The following is a 19,507-nucleotide window of genomic DNA, read 5'->3' on the forward strand; positions in this document are numbered from 1 at the left end:
ATTTTGTTTATTTGCAAACATTTCAGGACACCGCGAGTGTTCTTAGAACACATACAACTTGACAGAGAACAATACGGACAGCGTCCTCAGGACACCCCCTACGAACATTCCCCAGACACCGCGAGTGTTCTTAGAAGCGTCTTCAGAACACCACCATCTTTTTTGTTTGCGAACATTTCAGGAGACCGCGAGTGTTCTTAGAACACATTCAACTTGACAACGAACAATACGGACAGTGTCCTCAGAACACCCCCATTTCGTTTATTTGCGAACATTTCAGGACACCATGAGTGTTCTAAGAACACATTCAACTTGACAGAGAACAATACGGTCAGCGTCCTCAGGACACCCCCATTTTGTTTATTTGCGAACATTTCAGGACACCATGAGTGTTCTAAGAACACATTCAACTTGCCAGCGAACAATACAGACTACGCCTTCAGGACACCCCCTACGAACATTCCAGGACATCAAGAGTGTTCTTAGAAACGTCTTCAGAACACCACCATCTTGTTTATTTACGAACATTTCAGGACACCATGAGTGTTCTAAGAACAAATTCAACTTGACAGAGAACAATACGGACAGCGTCGTCAGGACACCCCCATTTTGTTTATTTGCGAACATTTCAGGACACTGCGAGTGTTCTTAGAACACATTCAACTTGCCAGCGAACAATACAGACTACGCCTTCAGGACACCCCCTACGAACATTCCCCGGACACCGCGAGGGTTCTTAGAAGCGTCTTCAGAACACCACCATCTTGTTTATTTGCGAACATTTCAGGACACCGCGAGTGTTCTTAGAACACATTCAACTTGATAACTAACAATACGGACAGTGTCCTCAGAACACCCCCATTTTGTTTATTTGCGAACATTTCAGGACACCATGAGTGTTCTAAGAACACATTCAACTTGATAGAGAACAATACGGTCAGCTTCCTCAGGACACCCCCATTTTGTTTATTTGCGAACATTTCAGGACACCATGAGTGTTCTAAGAACATATTCAACTTGCCAGCGAACAATACAGACTACGCCTTCAGGACACCCCCTACAAACATTCCCCGGACACCGCGAGTGTCATTAGAAGCGTCTTCAGAACACCACCATCTTGTTTATTTGCGAACATTTCAGGACACCGCGAGTGTTCTTAGAACACATTCAACTTGACAACTAACAATACGGACAGTGTCCTCAGAACACCCCCATTTCGTTTATTTGCGAACATTTCAGGACACCATGAGTGTTCTAAGAACACATTCAACTTGATAGAGAACAATACGGTCAGCGTCCTCAGGACACCCCCATTTATTTTATTTGCGAACATTTCAGGACACCATGAGTGTTCTAAGAACACATTCAACTTGCCAGCGAACAATACAGACTACGCCTTCAGGACACCCCCTACAAACATTCCCCGGACACCGCGAGTGTTCTTAGAAGCGTCTTCAGAACACCACCATCTTGTTTATTTGCGAACATTTCAGGACACCGCGAGTGTTCTTAGAACACATTCAACTTGACAACTAACAATACGGACAGTGTCCTCAGAACACCCCCATTTCGTTTATTTGCGAACATTTCAGGACACCATGAGTGTTCTAAGAACACATTCAACTTGACAGAGAACAATACGGACAGCGTCGTCAGGACACCCCCATTTTGTTTATTTGCGAACATTTCAGGACACTGTGAGTGTTCTTAGAACACATTCAACTTGCCAGCGAACAATACGGACTACGCCTTCAGGACACCCCCTACGAACATTCCAGGACACCGGGAGTGTTCTTAGAAACGTCTTCAGAACACCCCCATTTTGTTTATTTGCGAAAATTTCAGGACACCGCGAGTGTTCTTAGAACACATTCAACTTGACAGAGAACAATACGGACAGCATCTTCAGGACACCCCCTACGAACATTCCCCGGACACCGCAAGTGTTCTTAGAAGCGTCTTCAGAACACCACCATCTTGTTTATTTTCGAACATTTCAGGACACAGCGTTCTTAGAACACATTCAACTTGTCAGCCACAACCCCCATTCATATTTGCGAACATTTCAGGACACAGCGAGTGTTCGACAACGTCTTCAGAACACCCCCATTTTGTGTATTTGCGAACAATTCAGGACACCGCGAGTGTTCTTAGAACATATTCAACTTGACAACGAACAATACGGACAGCGTCCTCAGGACACCCCCATTTTGTTTATTTGTGAACATTTCAGGACACTGCGAGTGTTCTTAGAACAGTTTCAGTTTGCTTGCGAACAAAACGGACACATATTGAGTCCTCAGAACACCCCCCATTCAGTTTATTTAGAACATTTCAGAACACTCGTGATGTCTGCAGACAAATCGAACACAAAAAGAACGTCTAACACATAAAAAACACAACGTTCATCCTATCTCATACACTCCCACCCTCCCCAAACACTCCTACACACCAACACACTCCACTAAATACAAATTTTGAACAAAGTTTCACCGCGCTGTCCGTGGACGACCGCGAATCCAAGATGGCAGGCGCTACCAAAAATCTGACACGCTTCACGCTCCACGCCGTCCAATCAGCGAACACGTTACATGTCCGCGAACATCACGCAAGCCAATTGGCCAATCAGGACACTGTCCGCGGGGCGAACAGGGAAGTGTGTCCGCGGATCGAACACAGATATCACTAATTTTTTTACCTACTTTTTGGTCATTTTATAAAAAAACTACTGGACGGATTTTCACCAAATTTGCAAAAGCACGCTTTCGGGACCAAGCCGCAGCTCCTGGTCAAAATTTGGTGAAAATCCGTCCAGCGGTTTGGGTTGTAGACGCGAGCAAAAAAAGTTTTGGGACCCCCCCTATAACTTTGCCCCCCTGGACGAATCCACACCAAACTTTGCAAAAAAATTCAGAGTGACCCAAATACTTTTTTTGCACAGTTTGGTGAGGATCCGACCAGGGAGAGCGAAGTTATCAGCCGCCCAAAAAGTGCTCTTCCTATGGAAACACCAACTTAACCATAACTATATATATATATATATTACACGGCCCGCGGCCATGTAGTTATGGTTAAATTACTAAACTCATAGAAAGAGCATTTTTTTCGGCAGCTCATAGCTTTGTTCCCCCTGGATGAATCCTCTACAAACTTTGTAAAAAAAAGTATATGGCCCGCTCTAAATTTTTTTGCCAACGTTGGTGAGGTTTTGTGCAGGGGGAAAAGTTATAGAGGGGCCCCAATTTTTTTTTTCATAGACTGAAATTTTGCGGCAGGTGCGGGGGCTTGGGTCAGAAAGCGTGTTTTTGTGTGTTTGGTGGGAATCCGATCAGTACTTTTGTTGCAAACAAATGAAATGTATGTCTTTAAAAATTAGTGATATCTGGGTCCGCTCCACTGACCCATTTCCCTGTTCTCTCCGCAGAAGTGTCATTGGCTTGTGGTACGGCATGCTGTGGGAGAACTTTGGATGCGGCCAGTGGTTGGCTGGAGGGAAGCATGCTCTGCGTCAACATTTTTGGGCAGACGCCTCCATGGTGTATCGGAGGACAGTGCACCAGCGGAAGGGTCTGCAAAATATACTGTACGCCATGTGTTGGCGGCAAGAAAGCTGGGCAAGAAGTGGTTCATGTGACATATATAAATAGGTGGAAGAAAATAGAGGTGTGGCTGCAGTATTTGTGTGTATTGTGCCAATTTGCGGGGACCTAGACAGGCGACTACCTTCTGCCGTGATCTGTTTGCGGTGACCTTTTTCCGTGGTGAGTGGTGGCAGGTGATTTTCAGAAGGGGAGTGAATTACACATGACATAGGTTGGGTGGGAGCGCGGGTGGCTGTGCTCTGTGGATGGATAGCGGTAGTTGAGCACATGGTGGCATGCATGGGTGCATGAAGTTGCGGTGGGTCTGTTGAAGGATTAGACTATTGGGTGCATGGCAGAAGGCCGTAGACCATAGGGCATGCACTCAAGAGCCTAGGGCTTCAGCACACCCACCGCAGCAATGCATGACTGACTCTGCATCCGGTAGAGGGTGGTGTTTGCATAGTGTGGTGAATGGACATTGGTTGGAGTAGGGCTAATGTTGAGAACAGTATGTGGGTAAATTGGCAGTGACACAATACTTTGTGAATGGAAGTGGGTAAGGCCGTAGTTGTTAGGAAAGATTTCGTAATTGTAGGGAATTTTCCTTCCATGTGGCAACCCCTAAACTTTTTGCTATTGTTTTTAACCTTGTTCTTGACTTTGCCAGAGAAGTACAGCCTTCTGCCGCACTTCTCTGGGCTTTCGCTCCTTTCTTACGGGGAAACTGACATGCCCTTAAGACAGTCAGTACCGGGGAACACTGTTTCCCGTAGTTTCTTCTATCGTGTTGCGGCTTTAGTGCAACATGACACAAGAGGGCACTGTAAGCTAAGTTACAGCTCTCTTGGGTCTCTAGCCTTCTACAGACCCTAGATACTCTTTTAGGATGGTATTTGATCGGTGCAAGTCATTCAGGGACTCGAATGGTGGCAGCGATCGTTTTGTTTATTTTGAGCTCCTTTTGGCGTTCTGAGCACGTTTTTGCCCTGAACCCAAAATGGTGGCCTGGCTCTCCAAAATGGCCAGACCACGAGGCTCCTTTGTCTTGTCCACTGACCGTCTTGCTCCCTTCACCTTCCCCAGGTCGGGCGACCCGGGGCCTTCCTTATTTGGGCATGTACTTTCCCGCGAAACGTGGTTGCTTTCGCGGGCTTCTACATGTCGTTTGTGTGCCTCCAGGGTGTGGGCTGGGATGTCTGGTCCCAATACACATCCTGGGTGCCAGAGAGTCTGGGGTGGTGTGAATGCCTGGGACCACCGTGGTCCGTGATTGGTCCACGTATGGTATGTGTGTTGATGAGCGGATCTCCCATTGGCTCCCCTCCGTTTTGGCGCGAAGGGAACCGTGGATAAGAGGGAGCTGGAAACACCACTACCAGGTCGATCTCCTGAGTTCTCACGAATGAAGGAATACAGGAGCCAAGTATCCTGCAACCCAGAGGCTGGACCGAGGAATCGCTGGTGACCCGCTGAAGGAATCCTCCTTTGCACTGCTGTCGTCCTGTGAAACCCTTTCCTCCTTGGATCGAACCAGAAGGCCTGTACTGGTGCTTCGACCTTTGGAATAGCAGGAACAGCTATTCCCGGCGACTTCATCATCTCCTGCCAAGTAAGCCTTCGGAAGTGTCTCTGGGCCATCCAGTTGACTGACCAGCTTACAAGGGAGTCCTGCTCTGTAACTGCCGCCAGGTTGTGTTGTATTTCGAGTCCTTGTCACTCTCCCACGCTTCGTACACTTGGCGTTCCCAAGTCTGAAGGGAGGAGTGTACATTTGGCTTGAATACACACGGCCGCTCTGTTGTCCTGCTGCGGCAACAAAACTGTGCTGGTTTCGTCGATTGGGACGTCTTTTTGCTCTACACGACTACGAGGCGTTCCCTGCTCTTCTGAACCTGCCAGCTGCTGAAACTAACGTGGAGAAGCCTGGGTCTGCTTGCTTCGGGGACCGGTGAGTAGTTTAGCTAGGATCTGGTCGCCCTCCTGCAGTATCCCATTGCTTTTCCCTGCTGTGTAAAAACAGCACCCTTTTGCCGTACTCGCGCTCTGCTTCTGCTCGCTGTGGAGGCTGCGCTTGAGTTGCGGAACCTGTTCTCCTTCTGCTGTGCACTAACCCGAACTGCCTGACTTCCTCCGAAGAGCTTCCCCTTTTGCCCGTTGGCACCGGCGTGGCAGGTACTTTGAGCACAAGGCTCCACTCTTCGCAGGGCTCGGACTTCCATCTAGTTAGGTGCCTCTAAAGGCGAACTGAGTCTAAAGCGTTATCGCACTGCCTGTTTTCCTTTCCTTTCAGGTGGACTACATATTTCGTGCTTTAAACGCTTGCGACTGTGTATTTGTATATATATTGTGTTGATATGGTATGTGTTGGTTTAATATTGTGATATGGTGATTTTCTCGCTACGGTCGTTGTTTTAAAGGCCTTAAAATAAATGTGTTTATATTTTTGATATAACACCTGTTTGGAGTAGTTTGTAAGCGCTCTTGCTTTGTGTGCTCATTGCGGGCTTTCAGTCACCCTCACCCCTCTTGAGACCTAGTCTTGACCGCCGCGATCGCTACCTTGATTGGTCTGGCTTGTCCAGAGGTTACCCTGTTCCAAGTAATTAGGTTGGCCTTCTGAACTTCTGCGCCACCAGGACAGAGTTCAGAAATCCGTCTTAACAAATTGGTGTACAGCGGTGGGATACGACTGAAGGTATCCAGTGTTGCGCTCGAACTAAGGCATTTCAGGTTATGCCAAACAGTACACGTAGTGAATTGTTGTAATATAACTTTAAAAAGGCCATAGTCCTATCAAACAGTATGGAAACAAGTACGTTGTTAACTTTAAATGCTTCCAAATCAGAAACGCTGAAAAAGATGTGTGCGGAGAGAGGTGTTTCCTCTCAAGGCACGAAATTGGAAATGATCCAAAGAATCGTGGCGTGGCAAGAAGCGCAGCTTGACGCTATTACTTCTGAGGACAGTGCGGAAGGTGGTGGGGCTGCTCTCACTGGTAGAACCGACGGTTCTGCCACCGCACTGTTCCACCGCGACCACGAGGACAGGGAGGACGAGCTGTCTAATGTTTCCTCTGCCAGTGCTGATGGGGAGGCTATGCTTGAATTCAAGAAGCAAGAGCTGCGGTTTAGGCAGCAGGAGCTTGAATTCAGCATAGCCAAACTAAAAATCGAACAGGCAGAAAAACAGAAAGACAGGGATCACCAGTTGGAACTGGCCAAGCTTCAGGTTGCAAATGGATCCAAGGGTCCTGGACATGGGTCTGGGGCCTCCTCTCATCCACGGTTTCCAAAAGATCTGCTCAGTGTGTATGAAGAGAGGAATGACATTATGGACTGGCTGAATGCGTTTGAGTATGCATGCGAGGTCCAGGAAGTTGACAATGCTGATAAGATTGCGTGGTTGCTCAGTAGACTGCCCCATTCTGGCTGTAGTGCCATTATGGAAATGTCGAAGGCTGAGCGGGCTGATTTCGCAATGTTAAAGCAAACTCTCATTTTAAAGTTTGGGAAGACTCCGGCCCAATATTTAAAGCGTTTTCGAGAGTATAAGAAAAAGGAAGGTGGTACTTGGGTATCTTATGTCGCTGAATCTTTGAAAAACTTAACTGGCTGGGTCGAAGGTTATAAGGTTTCTACCTTCGAAGGCATGATCAATCTGGTCATGCTGGAACACATTTTTGCTTCTTCTTCCCCGGAGCTTAAGCAGCATTTGGCCGATTCGAAGGAGATAGATCCTAAGAAGCTGGCCATTGCAGCAGACTTATGGGTGTCACATCGAGTGTCCCATAAGGACAAAACTCATCCTGGTAAGCAGGAGGAAGGGAAAAAGTCCAAAGATATGGAGGGTGGGGAATCTGCTAAATCTTCTTCCCATAAGGGCCACAAAAAGAAAAACAAGGGTAAGACACAAGAGAACTCACAGGGTAGTGGAGGTCAGCCTCCGAAACAGAACTCTGGTTACAATAAGCCTCCCTACGTAAACAGACCCAATGGGGCTTGTTTTTCTTGTGGAGCAACTGACCATGTGAAGGGGGATCCCCGTTGTAAGGTTAGACCTTTGGGGGTCCACTCCGCTAATCTGGCCTTCTCCTCCTACGAGGAAGAAGAGATTACAGGAGCATCCTTCTTCTCAGACTCATTTCCCAGCGGAATAGAGGCTGAGGTAGTTTTAGTGTCCCTGGGTTCCTGGGAGCCTAAAGTCGCAGAGGCTTATGCTAGGATTCCAGATAATACCAAGCACTACTTTAAAGACAGTGTGCTGATCAATGGAGTGGATACTCCAGCTCTTAGGGATAGTGGGTGCAGTCGCACTGTAGTGGATTCTACCTTGGTAGACTCAGAGGAAGTTGCCAGAGCTACTCTGATGCCCACTAAATTGGCTGACGGCCCCCTCCGTATGTTTCCCGTGATCCCTGTAAATCTTACTTTAAATGGTACAGCAGTCAGGATTCCAGTGAGCATTCAGAGAAACGTCCCGGGAAAGGTCTTGTTGGGCAATGATCTCAGAGCTTTAGGGCTCATAGGAGACACTGCCGAAAGACCCTACACACGGTCTCAAGCACGGGCAGCATTGGCCAAGCCCAATACGCCGCCCCAGCCAAAGGGGAAACCCAAGGCGAAAGGAGTCTACAAGTCAAGACGAGGGAAAGAGAATATTCCCCCGAGCTCGCCTACCACTGCGGTGGAGGAAGTTGGTCAATCGCCCGGGCCTGACGAGGAGGTGGCGATGCCTGAAGTATTCGACCCCAACGATCATCCTGAACTAAAAGACTTGTTAGTTGAAGGAGGTCCTGATAGGGACGAATTCAGTAAAGGCCAACGTGAGTGCCCATCTCTGGAAGGCCTAAGGAGACAGGCCTGCTCCCAGCTTGAGGGTGAGCCTCCTGGGAAGCATAGGATTTATTGGGAAGGTGGACTCCTGTATAGTGAGCCCACAGAGTCTACAGAAGGAGACCATAGGAGGTTGGTGGTTCCCCTTGCTGTTAGGCCCTTCCTCCTGCAGTTGGTGCATGAAGTTCCCCTTGCTGGTCACCTTGGTATGAAGAGGACCAAGCAAAGGTTATCCATGCACTTCTACTGGCCCAAGATGGGGGTGCAAGTAGAAAGTCACTGCAGGAGTTGTGCCTCCTGCCAGTTGTCTGGTAAGGTTGGCGCGACAATCCAAGCTCCGTTGGTACCGCTCCCAGTTGTGGGGGTACCATTTGAAAGGGTAGGGATCGACATCGTTGGTCCCCTTGATCCGCAAACATCCTCGGGCAATAGGTTTATCCTGGTGCTGGTCGACCATGCAACCAGGTACCCTGAGGCCATCCCATTGAAAACTGTAACTGCCAAGTCAGTTGCAAAAGCTTTACTCGGCATATTTACTAGGGTTGGCTTCCCTAAAGAAGTTGTGTCAGATCGTGGCAGCAACTTTATGTCGAAGTATATGCAGGCTATGTGGAAAGAATGTGGGGTGACCTACAAGTTCTCTTCTGCATACCACCCCCAGACCAATGGTCTGGTGGAACATTTCAACAGAACGTTAAAGAGCATGATTGGGGCTCTGGAGGAGCCCCAGAGAAGAAAATGGGATCTTCTTTTACCATGCCTACTGTTTGCCTACCGAGAGGTACCACAGGAGGGTGTTGGCTTCAGCCCCTTCGAACTTCTGTTCGGTCATCCCGTACGGGGACCCTTAGCCATCGTCAAAGAGGGATGGGAGATGCCCACTCCCCCTGTTACTACCAATGTAGTTGATTATGTGCTAGGGCTCAGAAAACGGATGGTACTTCTGATGGGCTTGGCTAGTGATAAATTGAAGGCAGGGCAAGCGCTGGTGAAACATTGGTACGACCAGAAAGCTTCCCTCATCAACTTTACACCTGGTCAGCAAGTCCTGATCATGAATCCTATAAGGCCTCGAGCTTTACAGGACAAATGGTCAGGCCCTTACACAGTGGTGGAGCCCCTGGGTGAGGTGAACTATTTAGTGGACCTTGGAAGGCCTGGACAGGCTCCAAAAGTGTTCCACGTGAATAGGCTGAAGGCTTTCGTCCCAAGAGTCGAAATCGCAGCACTGCTACTGGCGTCAGACGTTGAGGAAGAGGAGTCTGAACCTCTCCCCGACCTGTTCCAAAGCGGTCCTTCAGATAGCTCCGTTGAGGGTGTCCGAGTGGCCCCTCACCTGACTTCTGATCAGCAGGCTGAGGTGAAAAGTTTGCTTAGGCAGTTTTCCCCCCTGTTTTCACAGTCCCCTGGTTTGACACCTTGGTGCAAACATAACATTGACACAGGAGACAGTGTACCTACCAAAAGTAGGGGATACAGGATGTCAGATGTAGTACGGTCTTATATTAAGACCGAGGTCAACAAGATGTTAGACCTTGGGGTGATTGAACCCTCTAGTAGTCCTTGGTCCAGTCCAGTGGTTTTGGTTCCAAAAGCAGGCACTTCTGAATTGAGGTTCCGCGTGGATTACAGGGCTCTGAATGCTGTCACCAAGACAGATGCACACCCCTTGCCTCGAACAGATGAGCTGGTGGATACTTTGGGTGCCTCCAAGTACCTCAGCACGTTTGACCTCACTGCTGGCTATTGGCAAATAGCTTTAGCAGAACATGCCAAGCAGAAGACAGCATTTTCTACTCCAGACGGCCTTTACCAATTCCGGGTAATGCCGTTCGGGTTGAAGAATGCACCTGCCACTTTCCAGAGGCTTGTGAATCATGTGTTGAATGGGTTGGACGAATTCTGTCTTGCATATCTGGACGATATAGCAGTTTTCAGTGCCACCTGGGAAGACCATGTGAAACACCTCAGGATTGTGCTCCAGGCTCTTCAGAAAGCCCACTTGACCATAAAGGCTAGTAAATGCCAGATTGGACAAGGCTCAGTGGTTTACCTTGGACATGAAGTAGGTGGAGGGAGGATACAGCCTCTACCCAGTAAAGTACAAGCAGTACAAGACTGGCCTACCCCCACTACGCAAACCCAAGTGAGAGCCTTTTTAGGACTCACGGGGTATTACCGCAATTTTGTGGCAGACTATGGTACCATAGCTGCTCCTCTGACTGCCCTCACAACTCCGAAGAAACCCAAGAAGGTAACTTGGACTGACGAGTGTGAGAAGGCCTTCAATGGCTTAAAAGACTCCTTGTGCCAGGCGCCTGTGCTCAGGGCCCCTGATTATCAAAGACCTTTTATCGTGCAGACGGATGCCTCTGACACTGGGATAGGAGCTGTACTATCACAAGTAGATGAGAAGGGTAAGGAACACCCTATCAGTTTTATTAGTCGCCAGCTTAAGGACAGAGAGCTCAGATGGTCCACGGTAGAGAAAGAATGTTTCTCTGTTGTGTGGGCCCTAAGGAAGCTGAGGCCCTACCTCTATGGGACCCACTTCACTGTGCAGACTGACCATAAGCCGTTAAAGTGGCTAATGAACATGAAGGGGGAGAATCCAAAGTTGCTTAGGTGGTCCATAAGTCTACAAGGCTTCGACTTCACTATTGAGCATAGGCCAGGTGTCCAACATAGCAATGCTGATGGGTTGTCCAGAATGTTTTACCGACCTGAACAAGAGACTCATCCAGGGGTGGATTAGTTCCCCCTGTCCATAGTCTGGGAGGGGCGAGTGTTAGGAAAGATTTCGTAATTGTAGGGAATTTTCCTTCCATGTGGCAACCCCTAAACCTTTTGCTATTGTTTTTAACCTTGTTCTTGACTTTGCCAGAGAAGTACAGCCTTCTGCCGCACTTCTCTGGGCTTTCGCTCCTTTCTTACGGGGAAACTGACATGCCCTTAAGACAGTCAGTACCGGGGAACACTGTTTCCCGTAGTTTCTTCTATCGTGTTGCGGCTTTAGTGCAACATGACACAAGAGGGCACTGTAAGCTAAGTTACAGCTCTCTTGGGTCTCTAGCCTTCTACAGACCCTAGATACTCTTTTAGGATGGTATTTGATTGGTGCAAGTCATTCAGGGACTCGAATGGTGGCAGTGATCGTTTTGTTTATTTTGAGCTCCTTTTGGCGTTCTGAGCACGTTTTTGCCCTGAACCCAAAATGGTGGCCTGGCTCTCCAAAATGGCCAGACCACGAGGCTCCTTTGTCTTGTCCACTGACCGTCTTGCTCCCTTCACCTTCCCCAGGTCGGGCGACCCGGGGCCTTCCTTATTTGGGCATGTACTTTCCCGCGAAACGTGGTTGCTTTCGCGGGCTTCTAGATGTCGTTTGTGTGCCTCCAGGGTGTGGGCTGGGATGTCTGGTCCCAATACACATCCTGGGTGCCAGAGAGTCTGGGGTGGTGTGAATGCCTGGGACCACCGTGGTCCGTGATTGGTCCACGTATGGTATGTGTGTTGATGAGCGGATCTCCCATTGGCTCCCCTCCGTTTTGGCGCGAAGGGAACCGTGGATAAGAGGGAGCTGGAAACACCACTACCAGGTCGATCTCCTGAGTTCTCACGAACGAAGGAATACAGGAGCCAAGTATCCTGCAACCCAGAGGCTGGACCGAGGAATCGCTGGTGACCCGCTGAAGGAATCCTCCTTTGCACTGCTGTCGTCCTGTGAAACCCTTTCCTCCTTGGATCGAACCAGAAGGCCTGTACTGGTGCTTCGACCTTTGGAATAGCAGGAACAGCTATTCCCAGCGACTTCATCATCTCCTGCCAAGTAAGCCTTCGGAAGTGTCTCTGGGCCATCCAGTTGACTGACCAGCTTACAAGGGAGTCCTGCTCTGTAACTGCCGCCAGGTTGTGTTGTATTTCGAGTCCTTGTCACTCTCCCACGCTTCGTACACTTGGCGTTCCCAAGTCTGAAGGGAGGAGTGTACATTTGGCTTGAATACACACGGCCGCTCTGTTGTCCTGCTGCGGCAACAAAACTGTGCTGGTTTCGTCGATTGGGACGTCTTTTTGCTCTACACGACTACGAGGCGTTCCCTGCTCTTCTGAACCTGCCAGCTGCTGAAACTAACGTGGAGAAGCCTGGGTCTGCTTGCTTCGGGGACCGGTGAGTAGTTTAGCTAGGATCTGGTCGCCCTCCTGCAGTATCCCATTGCTTTTCCCTGCTGTGTAAAAACAGCACCCTTTTGCCGTACTCGCGCTCTGCTTCTGCTCGCTGTGGAGGCTGCACTTGAGTTGCGGAACCTGTTCTCCTTCTGCTGTGCACTAACCCGAACTGCCTGACTTCCTCCGAAGAGCTTCCCCTTTTGCCCGTTGGCACCGGCGTGGCAGGTACTTTGAGCACAAGGCTCCACTCTTCGCAGGGCTCGGACTTCCATCTAGTTAGGTGCCTCTAAAGGCGAACTGAGTCTAAAGCGTTATTGCACTGCCTGTTTTCCTTTCCTTTCAGGTGGACTACATATTTCGTGCTTTAAACGCTTGCGACTGTGTATTTGTATATATATTGTGTTGATATGGTATGTGTTGGTTTAATATTGTGATATGGTGATTTTCTCGCTACGGTCGTTGTTTTAAAGGCCTTAAAATAAATGTGTTTATATTTTTGATATAACACCTGTTTGGAGTAGTTTGTAAGCGCTCTTGCTTTGTGTGCTCATTGCGGGCTTTCAGTCACCCTCACCCCTCTTGAGACCTAGTCTTGACCGCCGCGATCGCTACCTTGATTGGTCTGGCTTGTCCAGAGGTTACCCTGTTCCAAGTAATTAGGTTGGCCTTCTGAACTTCTGCGCCACCAGGACAGAGTTCAGAAATCCGTCTTAACAAATTGGTGTACAGCGGTGGGATACGACTGAAGGTATCCAGTGTTGCGCTCGAACTAAGGCATTTCAGGTTATGCCAAACAGTACACGTAGTGAATTGTTGTAATATAACTTTAAAAAGGCCATAGTCCTATCAAACAGTATGGAAACAAGTACGTTGTTAACTTTAAATGCTTCCAAATCAGAAACGCTGAAAAAGATGTGTGCGGAGAGAGGTGTTTCCTCTCAAGGCACGAAATTGGAAATGATCCAAAGAATCGTGGCGTGGCAAGAAGCGCAGCTTGACGCTATTACTTCTGAGGACAGTGCGGAAGGTGGTGGGGCTGCTCTCACTGGTAGAACCGACGGTTCTGCCGCCGCACTGTTCCACCGCGACCACGAGGACAGGGAGGACGAGCTGTCTAATGTTTCCTCTGCCAGTGCTGATGGGGAGGCTATGCTTGAATTCAAGAAGCAAGAGCTGCGGTTTAGGCAGCAGGAGCTTGAATTCAGCATAGCCAAACTAAAAATCGAACAGGCAGAAAAACAGAAAGACAGGGATCACCAGTTGGAACTGGCCAAGCTTCAGGTTGCAAATGGATCCAAGGGTCCTGGACATGGGTCTGGGGCCTCCTCTCATCCACGGTTTCCAAAAGATCTGCTCAGTGTGTATGAAGAGAGGAATGACATTATGGACTGGCTGAATGCGTTTGAGTATGCATGCGAGGTCCAGGAAGTTGACAATGCTGATAAGATTGCGTGGTTGCTCAGTAGACTGCCCCATTCTGGCTGTAGTGCCATTATGGAAATGTCGAAGGCTGAGCGGGCTGATTTCGCAATGTTAAAGCAAACTCTCATTTTAAAGTTTGGGAAGACTCCGGCCCAATATTTAAAGCGTTTTCGAGAGTATAAGAAAAAGGAAGGTGGTACTTGGGTATCTTATGTCGCTGAATCTTTGAAAAACTTAACTGGCTGGGTCGAAGGTTATAAGGTTTCTACCTTCGAAGGCATGATCAATCTGGTCATGCTGGAACACATTTTTGCTTCTTCTTCCCCGGAGCTTAAGCAGCATTTGGCCGATTCGAAGGAGATAGATCCTAAGAAGCTGGCCATTGCAGCAGACTTATGGGTGTCACATCGAGTGTCCCATAAGGACAAAACTCATCCTGGTAAGCAGGAGGAAGGGAAAAAGTCCAAAGATATGGAGGGTGGGGAATCTGCTAAATCTTCTTCCCATAAGGGCCACAAAAAGAAAAACAAGGGTAAGACACAAGAGAACTCACAGGGTAGTGGAGGTCAGCCTCCGAAACAGAACTCTGGTTACAATAAGCCTCCCTACGTAAACAGACCCAATGGGGCTTGTTTTTCTTGTGGAGCAACTGACCATGTGAAGGGGGATCCCCGTTGTAAGGTTAGACCTTTGGGGGTCCACTCCGCTAATCTGGCCTTCTCCTCCTACGAGGAAGAAGAGATTACAGGAGCATCCTTCTCCTCAGACTCATTTCCCAGCGGAATAGAGGCTGAGGTAGTTTTAGTGTCCCTGGGTTCCTGGGAGCCTAAAGTCGCAGAGGCTTATGCTAGGATTCCAGATAATACCAAGCACTACTTTAAAGACAGTGTGCTGATCAATGGAGTGGATACTCCAGCTCTTAGGGATAGTGGGTGCAGTCGCACTGTAGTGGATTCTACCTTGGTAGACTCAGAGGAAGTTGCCAGAGCTACTCTGATACCCACTAAGTTGGCTGACGGCCCCCTCCGTATGTTTCCCGTGATCCCTGTAAATCTTACTTTAAATGGTACAGCAGTCAGGATTCCAGTGAGCATTCAGAGAAACGTCCCGGGAAAGGTCTTGTTGGGCAATGATCTCAGAGCTTTAGGGCTCGTAGGAGACACTGCCGAAAGACCCTATACACGGTCTCAAGCACGGGCAGCATTGGCCAAGCCCAATACGCCGCCCCAGCCAAAGGGGAAACCCAAGGCGAAAGGAGTCTACAAGTCAAGACGAGGGAAAGAGAATATTCCCCCGAGCTCGCCTACCACTGCGGTGGAGGAAGTTGGTCAATCGCCCGGGCCTGACGAGGAGGTGGCGATGCCTGAAGTATTCGACCCCAACGATCATCCTGAACTAAAAGACTTGTTAGTTGAAGGAGGTCCTGATAGGGACGAATTCAGTAAAGGCCAACGTGGGTGCCCATCTCTGGAAGGCCTAAGGAGACAGGCCTGCTCCCAGCTTGAGGGTGAGCCTCCTGGGAAGCATAGGATTTATTGGGAAGGTGGACTCCTGTATAGTGAGCCCACAGAGTCTACAGAAGGAGACCATAGGAGGTTGGTGGTTCCCCTTGCTGTTAGGCCCTTCCTCCTGCAGTTGGCGCATGAAGTTCCCCTTGCTGGTCACCTTGGTATGAAGAGGACCAAGCAAAGGTTATCCATGCACTTCTACTGGCCCAAGATGGGGGTGCAAGTAGAAAGTCACTGCAGGAGTTGTGCCTCCTGCCAGTTGTCTGGTAAGGTTGGCGCGACAATCCAAGCTCCGTTGGTACCGCTCCCAGTTGTGGGGGTACCATTTGAAAGGGTAGGGATCGACATCGTTGGTCCCCTTGATCCGCAAACATCCTCGGGCAATAGGTTTATCCTGGTGCTGGTCGACCATGCAACCAGGTACCCTGAGGCCATCCCATTGAAAACTGTAACTGCCAAGTCAGTTGCAAAAGCTTTACTCGGCATATTTACTAGGGTTGGCTTCCCTAAAGAAGTTGTGTCAGATCGTGGCAGCAACTTTATGTCGAAGTATATGCAGGCTATGTGGAAAGAATGTGGGGTCACCTACAAGTTCTCTTCTGCATACCACCCCCAGACCAATGGTCTGGTGGAACATTTCAACAGAACGTTAAAGAGCATGATTGGGGCTCTGGAGGAGCCCCAGAGAAGAAAATGGGATCTTCTTTTACCATGCCTACTGTTTGCCTACCGAGAGGTACCACAGGAGGGTGTTGGCTTCAGCCCCTTCGAACTTCTGTTCGGTCATCCCGTACGGGGACCCTTAGCCATCGTCAAAGAGGGATGGGAGATGCCCACTCCCCCTGTTACTACCAATGTAGTTGATTATGTGCTAGGGCTCAGAAAACGGATGGTACTTCTGATGGGCTTGGCTAGTGATAAATTGAAGGCAGGGCAAGCGCTGGTGAAACATTGGTACGACCAGAAAGCTTCCCTCATCAACTTTACACCTGGTCAGCAAGTCCTGATCATGAATCCTATAAGGCCTCGAGCTTTACAGGACAAATGGTCAGGCCCTTACACAGTGGTGGAGCCCCTGGGTGAGGTGAACTATTTAGTGGACCTTGGAAGGCCTGGACAGGCTCCAAAAGTGTTCCACGTGAATAGGCTGAAGGCTTTCGTCCCAAGAGTCGAAATCGCAGCACTGCTACTGGCGTCAGACGTTGAGGAAGAGGAGTCTGAACCTCTCCCCGACCTGTTCCAAAGCGGTCCTTCAGATAGCTCCGTTGAGGGTGTCCGAGTGGCCCCTCACCTGACTTCTGATCAGCAGGCTGAGGTGAAAAGTTTGCTTAGGCAGTTTTCCCCCCTGTTTTCACAGTCCCCTGGTTTGACACCTTGGTGCAAACATAACATTGACACAGGAGACAGTGTACCTACCAAAAGTAGGGGATACAGGATGTCAGATAAAGTACGGTCTTATATTAAGACCGAGGTCAACAAGATGTTAGACCTTGGGGTGATTGAACCCTCTAGTAGTCCTTGGTCCAGTCCAGTGGTTTTGGTTCCAAAAGCAGGCACTTCTGAATTGAGGTTCCGCGTGGATTACAGGGCTCTGAATGCTGTCACCAAGACAGATGCACACCCCTTGCCTCGAACAGATGAGCTGGTGGATACTTTGGGTGCCTCCAAGTACCTCAGCACGTTTGACCTCACTGCTGGCTATTGGCAAATAGCTTTAGCAGAACATGCCAAGGAGAAGACAGCATTTTCTACTCCAGACGGCCTTTACCAATTCCGGGTAATGCCGTTCGGGTTGAAGAATGCACCTGCCACTTTCCAGAGGCTTGTGAATCATGTGTTGAATGGGTTGGACGAATTCTGTCTTGCATATCTGGACGATATAGCAGTTTTCAGTGCCACCTGGGAAGACCATGTGAAACACCTCAGGATTGTGCTCCAGGCTCTTCAGAAAGCCCACTTGACCATAAAGGCTAGTAAATGCCAGATTGGACAAGGCTCAGTGGTTTACCTTGGACATGAAGTAGGTGGAGGGAGGATACAGCCTCTACCCAGTAAAGTACAAGCAGTACAAGACTGGCCTACCCCCACTACGCAAACCCAAGTGAGAGCCTTTTTAGGACTCACGGGGTATTACCGCAATTTTGTGGCAGACTATGGTACCATAGCTGCTCCTCTGACTGCCCTCACAACTCCGAAGAAACCCAAGAAGGTAACTTGGACTGACGAGTGTGAGAAGGCCTTCAATGGCTTAAAAGACTCCTTGTGCCAGGCGCCTGTGCTCAGGGCCCCTGATTATCAAAGACCTTTTATCGTGCAGACGGATGCCTCTGACACTGGGATAGGAGCTGTACTATCACAAGTAGATGAGAAGGGTAAGGAACACCCTATCGGTTTTATTAGTCGCCAGCTTAAGGACAGAGAGCTCAGATGGTCCACGGTAGAGAAAGAATGTTTCTCTGTTGTGTGGGCCCTAAGGAAGCTGAGGCCCTACCTCTATGGGACCCACTTCACTGTGCAGACTGACCATAAGCCGTTAAAGTGGCTAATGAACATGAAGGGGGAGAATCCAAAGTTGCTTAGGTGGTCCATAAGTCTACAAGGCTTCGACTTCACTATTGAGCATAGGCCAGGTGTCCAACATAGCAATGCTGATGGGTTGTCCAGAATGTTTTACCGACCTGAACAAGAGACTCATCCAGGGGTGGATTAGTTCCCCCTGTCCATAGTCTGGGAGGGGCGAGTGTTAGGAAAGATTTCGTAATTGTAGGGAATTTTCCTTCCATGTGGCAACCCCTAAACTTTTTGCTATTGTTTTTAACCTTGTTCTTGACTTTGCCAGAGAAGTACAGCCTTCTGCCGCACTTCTCTGGGCTTTCGCTCCTTTCTTACGGGGAAACTGACATGCCCTTAAGACAGTCAGTACCGGGGAACACTGTTTCCCGTAGTTTCTTCTATCGTGTTGCGGCTTTAGTGCAACATGACACAAGAGGGCACTGTAAGCTAAGTTACAGCTCTCTTGGGTCTCTAGCCTTCTACAGACCCTAGATACTCTTTTAGGATGGTATTTGATCGGTGCAAGTCATTCAGGGACTCGAATGGTGGCAGCGATCGTTTTGTTTATTTTGAGCTCCTTTTGGCGTTCTGAGCACGTTTTTGCCCTGAACCCAAAATGGTGGCCTGGCTCTCCAAAATGGCCAGACCACGAGGCTCCTTTGTCTTGTCCACTGACCGTCTTGCTCCCTTCACCTTCCCCAGGTCGGGCGACCCGGGGCCTTCCTTATTTGGGCATGTACTTTCCCGCGAAACGTGGTTGCTTTCGCGGGCTTCTACATGTCGTTTGTGTGCCTCCAGGGTGTGGGCTGGGATGTCTGGTCCCAATACACATCCTGGGTGCCAGAGAGTCTGGGGTGGTGTGAATGCCTGGGACCACCGTGGTCCGTGATTGGTCCACGTATGGTATGTGTGTTGATGAGCGGATCTCCCATTGGCTCCCCTCCGTTTTGGCGCGAAGGGAACCGTGGATAAGAGGGAGCTGGAAACACCACTACCAGGTCGATCTCCTGAGTTCTCACGAACGAAGGAATACAGGAGCCAAGTATCCTGCAACCCAGAGGCTGGACCGAGGAATCGCTGGTGACCCGCTGAAGGAATCCTCCTTTGCACTGCTGTCGTCCTGTGAAACCCTTTCCTCCTTGGATCGAACCAGAAGGCCTGTACTGGTGCTTCGACCTTTGGAATAGCAGGAACAGCTATTCCCGGCGACTTCATCATCTCCTGCCAAGTAAGCCTTCGGAAGTGTCTCTGGGCCATCCAGTTGACTGACCAGCTTACAAGGGAGTCCTGCTCTGTAACTGCCGCCAGGTTGTGTTGTATTTCGAGTCCTTGTCACTCTCCCACGCTTCGTACACTTGGCGTTCCCAAGTCTGAAGGGAGGAGTGTACATTTGGCTTGAATACACACGGCCGCTCTGTTGTCCTGCTGCGGCAACAAAACTGTG

Source organism: Ambystoma mexicanum, chromosome 5p, assembly GCF_040938575.1.
Source record: "Ambystoma mexicanum isolate Mex_15411 chromosome 5p, UKY_AmexF1_1, whole genome shotgun sequence".
Classification (NCBI taxonomy): domain Eukaryota; kingdom Metazoa; phylum Chordata; class Amphibia; order Caudata; family Ambystomatidae; genus Ambystoma; species Ambystoma mexicanum.